The sequence below is a fragment of the Ascaphus truei genome, chromosome 19 (genome assembly GCF_040206685.1).
Source record: "Ascaphus truei isolate aAscTru1 chromosome 19, aAscTru1.hap1, whole genome shotgun sequence".
NCBI classification, from domain to species: Eukaryota; Metazoa; Chordata; class Amphibia; order Anura; family Ascaphidae; genus Ascaphus; species Ascaphus truei.
Window position 1 is genome coordinate 26,380,301 of NC_134501.1, and position 6,803 is coordinate 26,387,103.

Below are 6,803 nucleotides of genomic sequence, written 5' to 3' on the forward strand. Positions count from 1 at the left end.
GAAGAGGTCCCGCTTGGGGACCCATCCCAAGATGGGTGGCTGAGGGAGATGATCGAACACTATATGGTGAACAAGGGTGGGGCCTTACTGGGCACAAGGCCGAGGAGAGAATTGCGCAGCTCATGCAGGTATGGAGTATAGGGCGGAGCATCTATAAGCACAAGGTCATATAAAGACCAGAAAGTGGGCTACCGCGTGAGTACAGCATCATGGTCCTGGATATGGGGGGCCGGGAAATTAAGAAGCCCGACCCACGTCACTATTATTAGGAAGCACAGGGCAGCTGTTGCGCGAGTTAGTGCCTGCTGGTCAGGGCGTGCTTTGTGCGATACTCTTTACTGCGGATTCAAATGTTGTAACTAATTATGTATTCCATTTTTCAGTGCTTCCCGAAGAAGGTACATAAATTTAGGTCCCAAACGGTACGTTGGGATTCACCAGGGGGAGAATGTAGCCATGCCGTAAAATGGACTGCATTTTCCTCTCCTGCTGGCAGTAAGGCCTGGTAAGTTATAGGGATGCCAGCAGTAATCATGGAGGTTTGCCCTCACACCCTGGTGAGGTGCCCTATGTGTGGATGGGAGTGGTTACATACTCTGAGTCCACCATTAGTGACATCAGAGATGTGCCTGCCTCCTGAGTGATATAAGGCACAGCACTGCTCAAAGCTAGTGTTGTTGGAGTAAGGAGCAGGTCTGCGTTGAGACCTGGGGGAAAGAGGGCGCTGGTGCTGTAACAAGTGGCCCCATTCTATATCAATCAGCATCAAGCTATCAACGCCATACTGTGTCCAGGGACCTGGCACAGGGGTGATCTCCCTGAGGGGAGAGGGGATCCCACTCCATTGGGAGGGTGTACCTTTGAAGGGATCACACGCCGAGATGTGCGGCTGAGTCCATCACTGCGAGGGGCAGCTAGCCCATACCGCAACTACAATAAAGATGCTCAAGTTCAACAAATCCTTGCTGTGTGGGTGTGAAGTTCTTGAACAGGAGGAGGCACCACAGAGGAGTTCCTCATCAGATACATCTTCCTGCGGTCGCAGAGATCCTGATAAGGTGGAGGCGCTGCACTGGATATAGGTAGGACTCAAGCACACTACCTCAGCTTCCTGTCTGGGTTGGCAATCCCCAAACACCATCATGCGGGAGACTCAGGAGTTCTGTTGCCAACAGGTGCACCACCAGACACGACCATGTAATGGGGACTGGTTAGACCACGGGGGCCAATGTGAGATTGGGTGGGTCAGTCAGGCCAGAAAATCCGTTACATATATATATATATACATACACACACACACACACAACCTCACTCACGCACAGTATACACACAAAACGTGTGCGGCACGTGCACGCGCCTTTGCACAGGCACGCACGCGCACGCGAACTGCCGCACACAGTATATAACAGCCCTTACTCCCCGCTTCTGGGACTGGATACCCGGATGTTCAACCGGAGGTGGGTTATCTTGATACACAAGTCGCACTGCCTGCTTCGAGGGCACACTCAACGCGTTTCAAGTTTTCATCAGGAGCACTAATATCACATACACGGATATTTTATATCGCTATAAGCACTTATGTGTATTTGCTTTAGCATCTAATTCAATATGTTTATCTTATTTTAAGGTAACACCTAATTATAACTAAGCGTCATTTATAGATAATCACTCTTTTGCAATAGTTATATAGTTACAAGTAGACCTGTTAAAGCCTATACATAAAATATTAAGATCTGGGTTAGATGGCTATTTATATGCTTAATATGCTCTCTTCAAACATGAGCTACTGTTGATAAATCTTGATCCAGTGATCTACTGAAAGCTGTTATATATTAGAATGTATACAAATCGGATACAGCTGGTAATAAACGTGTTTAATCATGTGCCAATGTGCTTATGTGCCAATCTGTTAATGTGTTACCAACTACACATACAAATGTACCTACATAAGAGAAAGTCAATTAGTCCCATATATATATATCTAGGATTATTGATTTCACAGTTTGCACTTTAATGTAATATTGTCCTTGAGCGCTGGTTCTTTCTTTTCTTTTATATATCCTTCCCAAGGAAGGTCCTCTTGCTTGGAGCTTGTTTGTGTTTTAATACACTTATGTGGTGAGACAGAGACAGGAACAAGGGAATATAAGTGTAGTCACAGATTTATGTCAATATTGCACCGAGGAAGCGAGATTCCCGAGACGTTGTGCTCATGCAACCTGCAGATAAACAGTTTATTATGCTAAAAGGTCTTGTGTAAGACTTTATTACAACAGTGTGGTAACCGAAGATATCCAGCACCCGTGCTGAAGCAGGGGTATCCTGAAAACCTGACCTGCTGGGGAGGACTGGAGCTGAACGTATGACAGGACACATTTTTCTTTGGCTAATTTTACACGGTTTGCGAACTTGGGCTCGCCGTTCAGGCGCCCCCGGATTTGTCCTCCTTATTCAGCATGTCGGTCCTGGCTACTGCACAGTGTTTCCCCACAGCTGCTGGGTAATGTTAAGTAGGTACATGTGTTCACTGAGGGGCGGCCAACCCCAGTCCTCAAGGGCCACCAACAGGTCAGGTTTTCAGGATATCTCTGCTTCAGCACAGATGGCTCAATCAGTGGCTCAGTCGAAGATTGAGCCACCTGTGCTGAAGCAGCGACTGATTGCGCCACCTGTGCTAAAGCAGGGGCTGATTGAGCCACCTGTGCTGAAGCAGGGACTGATTCAGCCACCTGTGCTGACTCAGGGACTGATTGAGCCAACGGTGCTGAAGCAGGGACTGATTGAGCCACCTATGGTAACCAGGGATATCATGAAAACCTGACCTGTTGGAGGGGCTTGAGGAGTGGAGTTGAGCCCCCTGCAGTGGGGCATCGTTAGTTGCACGTTAATGGACCATGCATTTTAATGTGCTAATCAGCGATGCTAAGTGTCCTGCGCGCTCTTTGAAACTGTTCCAGCGCTCACTGGGAGCCAAATCATAACACAAAAGCCTTTGATAGTTAAGGGCCCATTTTGCGAGCGTCATTAAATGCAAATGAGATATATTTAGCAGCTAATTACAGCAATTACCAGCGGTGCAGCGGAATGATAGAATTTCCTTTTTACTGATAATAGGAAAAGTGTAAGTTGGAAAACTTAAAACAAGAGCAAATAAATGATCCACAATTTGCAACAGGCGGTGGTGGGGGAGGGGGGGGGGGGGAGGGAGGGGGGAAGGGGGGGGGGGAGGAGGGGGGGAAGCGGGGGGAGAGGAGAGGGGGGAAGCGGGGGGGGATGGAACGTTTTCATTACGTTACATTGCAAAAAAAATATTAGACGCTTTTTAGAGAGCTAAATCTAGGGCTAAATTGAGATAGTGAAATGTCTAATAGGTTATAGCAGGTGAGGCCAACTCCAGTCCTCAAGGGCCACCAACAGGTCAGGTTTTCAGTATATCCCTGCTTCAGCACAGTTGGATCAATCAGTGGCTCAGTCAAAGACTGTGCTGAAGCAGGGACTGCTTTTGACTGAAGTCAAAGACTGAGCCACTGATTGAGCCACCTGTGCTGAAGCAGGACTTGTGTTGAAACAGGGACTGACCAAGTTGACACATGGGGCCATATTTATGAAGAAGTGGATGGGCCATGAGGGGGTCTTATGGTGCTATAAGGGGTCTTGTCTCTTGTGGCTTAGCACAGGGGGGCTCAACTCCAGTCCTCAAGACCCCTCAACAGGTCAGGTTTTAAAGATAACTCTGCTTCAGCACAGGTGGCTCAATCAGTTCCTGTTTCATCACAGGTGGCTCAATCAGTCCCTGCTTCAGCACACAAGGCTTAATCAGTGCCCGCTTCAACACAGGTGGCTCAATCAGTCACCTGTGCTGAAGCCGGGTTATCCTTAAAACCTGACCTGTAGGGCGGGGGGGTCTTGAAGACTGGAGTTGAACACCCCTGGGGTAGGGGCCTCCCAAAGGAATTCCCCGGACGCTCTTCCACCCAGCGCCAGTAGAGGGACCACAGTGGAACCTACATCTACGAGCCAAATCGTGTCAGCTGGAGAGCAGGCTGTTTCTCACGGACTTTCAACGTTAGCCCGAAGCTCCCATTCTAATCAGAGCAAATTTCCTAGCTCCTCATTTACATGTATGCCAACAAGTTTAAACACACTGTAACCTTGGACAAGTTTCAAAGCAAGCCATAATTCCTCTGAAATGGGTCTTTTGAATGCCTTATCGTGTTCTTTCTCTTTTTGTTAATCCTGGAGCCCTTTTACCATGTCAAAGCAATCTTCCTAATGTCACATCTTCCAGACGTTAGCATGAAAGGGCTTTAAAAAGATGATTTGAGAGAGAATAAATGTTGAATGAGGCATTTATTATAGAGCCATTTACTCCGCATTTGCATTTTAACTATGTTTTTTTGACGTGCCCTGTTTGAAAAGCAGGCTAATTTGAAAGTCAATACTCTCTAAACAATATACAGTACAAGACTATGTACAGTGAACTCACTCCTTTGTGCATTAATTTGCTGAAATAAGATTTCATTACGCTTAAGCTGATTTGTTTGCAGGGATAAGATTAAACCGCTCCCATTACTCTTACACTGGAATAATATTCCCTTTGGAAATGATCAAATGTTTCCATTTAAGCCATATACTTAAGCGTACAGGAGGTCAAAGACGTGGATTTTTTTTTTTAAATATTCAAGTGTTCTCCTTTCTTCTGCGTGTTTTCCCAAACTATTAACATAATTAACCGCTGACATTGGACTTACAGTATTTGTAGCCACATACTGCTGGCAATTTCTTAGTCTTGTGGTTCATGGTCACATGGTACAGATACGTTCAAGGGAGATTTAAAGTACATACAGCTCCTTGTTGTTTTTACAGTGATATATTTCAGGGTGTATATAATTTTCACCATCTTCAGCCCATGTCTCTCCCACTGCTGGATGAGGCCTCCCCAGTGATCTCCCAGGTCCTGCGGTTACAGCCTCTCTTCTCCACGCTGCTCCCACACATTGTCTCATCCCATCTTCTCATCTTACTTCGGGTCGTCGTCTTGGGTATTTTGATATCACTTGGAGTCCAGTCGAGTGCTACCTTTGTCCAACGATGACCATTTCTCCTTGTGATAGTCCGGCCCCAAGCCGGTTTCATTTCTTTACCCCTGAGATAATACCGCTGAATTTTGTTTGATTCCGAACCCATTCGATCTTTTTTCTCGTCTCTCCATACTTCTTTGAGTGGTCGGAGGCCTCTGATTTATCTTCACATTTAGGGTCCAAGTTTCAGATGTATGTATGTTTATCTTTATTTGTATAGCGCCAGTAATGTACATAGCGCTTCACAGCAGTAACACACGTGACAATTATATAAATAAGAAATAATATAAATAACACATTAAGGGGAGAAGTGCTTCAGACATAAAAGTGACATTTAGGAAAAGGAGTCCCTGCCCCGAGGAGCTTACAATCGAATTGGTAGGTAGGAAGAACGTACAGAGACAGTAGGATGATGTTCTGGTAAGTGCGTCTGCAAGCGGCCAAGGTCGATGTATGAGGTGTAAAGTATCAGCCACGGAGCTACTCATATGCTTCGAGAAGGAGGTGTGTTTTAAGATGGTATTGAGGGGAAGGGAATTCCAGAGGTTTGGGGCAGTCGGTGAGAAAGGTTTAAGGCGGGAGAGGGCTTTAGATCCATGCATCAGCTCAGGCAGGAAACACTTTCTTTTTGAGGCATTGTGGAAGATTCCCTTAAAACAGGGACGCGCAAACTTTCCCCCCTGTCTGCACTCCCCCCTGCTCGTGCCCCCTCCTTACCATGTCTCTGGCATCAAATGAAGCCACGGGGTGACGTGATGTCATGTTGCCATGGTGGCGCGTCGCCGGACACAAGGTAAGTGAAGTTGCAGAGGCCTCACGCGATCCCCCGGCATTTCATTTAAATGGTTTGGGGAAGAGAGCGGGACCTCTGCAACCGCCGCACCCCCCCCCCCCTGAAAAATCTCCCCCAGTTTGCACACCACTGCCTTTAAAAATTGTGTTTCTTCCAAATGTACTTCATCCCATGTTTATTCTTCAATTTATTTCATTCAAAAGGCTCCCATCCATTGATACTTGCCGCCAAGGCAGACATCGTTTTTGAGGGAATGAAGATGGGATGGAGCCCATTTGGAAGGAACAAGACAACCATTCAAGGAAATCATCCAATGTGCCTCAAGAGGAAAGTTTTTAACCGGTGTATTCTGCCCGCGCTCGCGGATGGATTCTTGTCTCTAAGGGAGGCTCCCAAATATGCTTTCACTGCCCCTGTCCACTGAGCCAGCGTGGAAGGGGTTAACAGCATGGTGACAAGAGCCACTTCAGACCCCCTGGAGTCCATCAGCCCCTCCCCCCTGAATGTCTGATCTGTGGTACTGTGTGTTACCTGCTAATTCCACAAATTGTCTCTGGGACATAACACCTGAATCGCCCCAAAGGCGGCAGCTGAAGGGAAGCCAACGGGTGTCACCATTCACTGCAGGTTGGTAATGTTACAGCTGTTCTATTCCATCTGATACTCACCAACCCTCTCATCCCCTGTACTCAATGTCAACTTACCCGGCCTATAGATTGTAAACTCCTTGAGTCAGGGCTTTTTTCTAGCACAGTGCGGGCCTATCCTACCTCTTCTAACACACTGCAGGGTTACCCTACCTCTTCTAACACATTGGAGGACTATCCTACCTCTTCTAACACATTGCAGGGTTACCCTACCTCTTCTAACACATTGCAGGCCTATCCTACCTTTTCTAACACATTGCAGGGTTACCCTACATCTTCTAA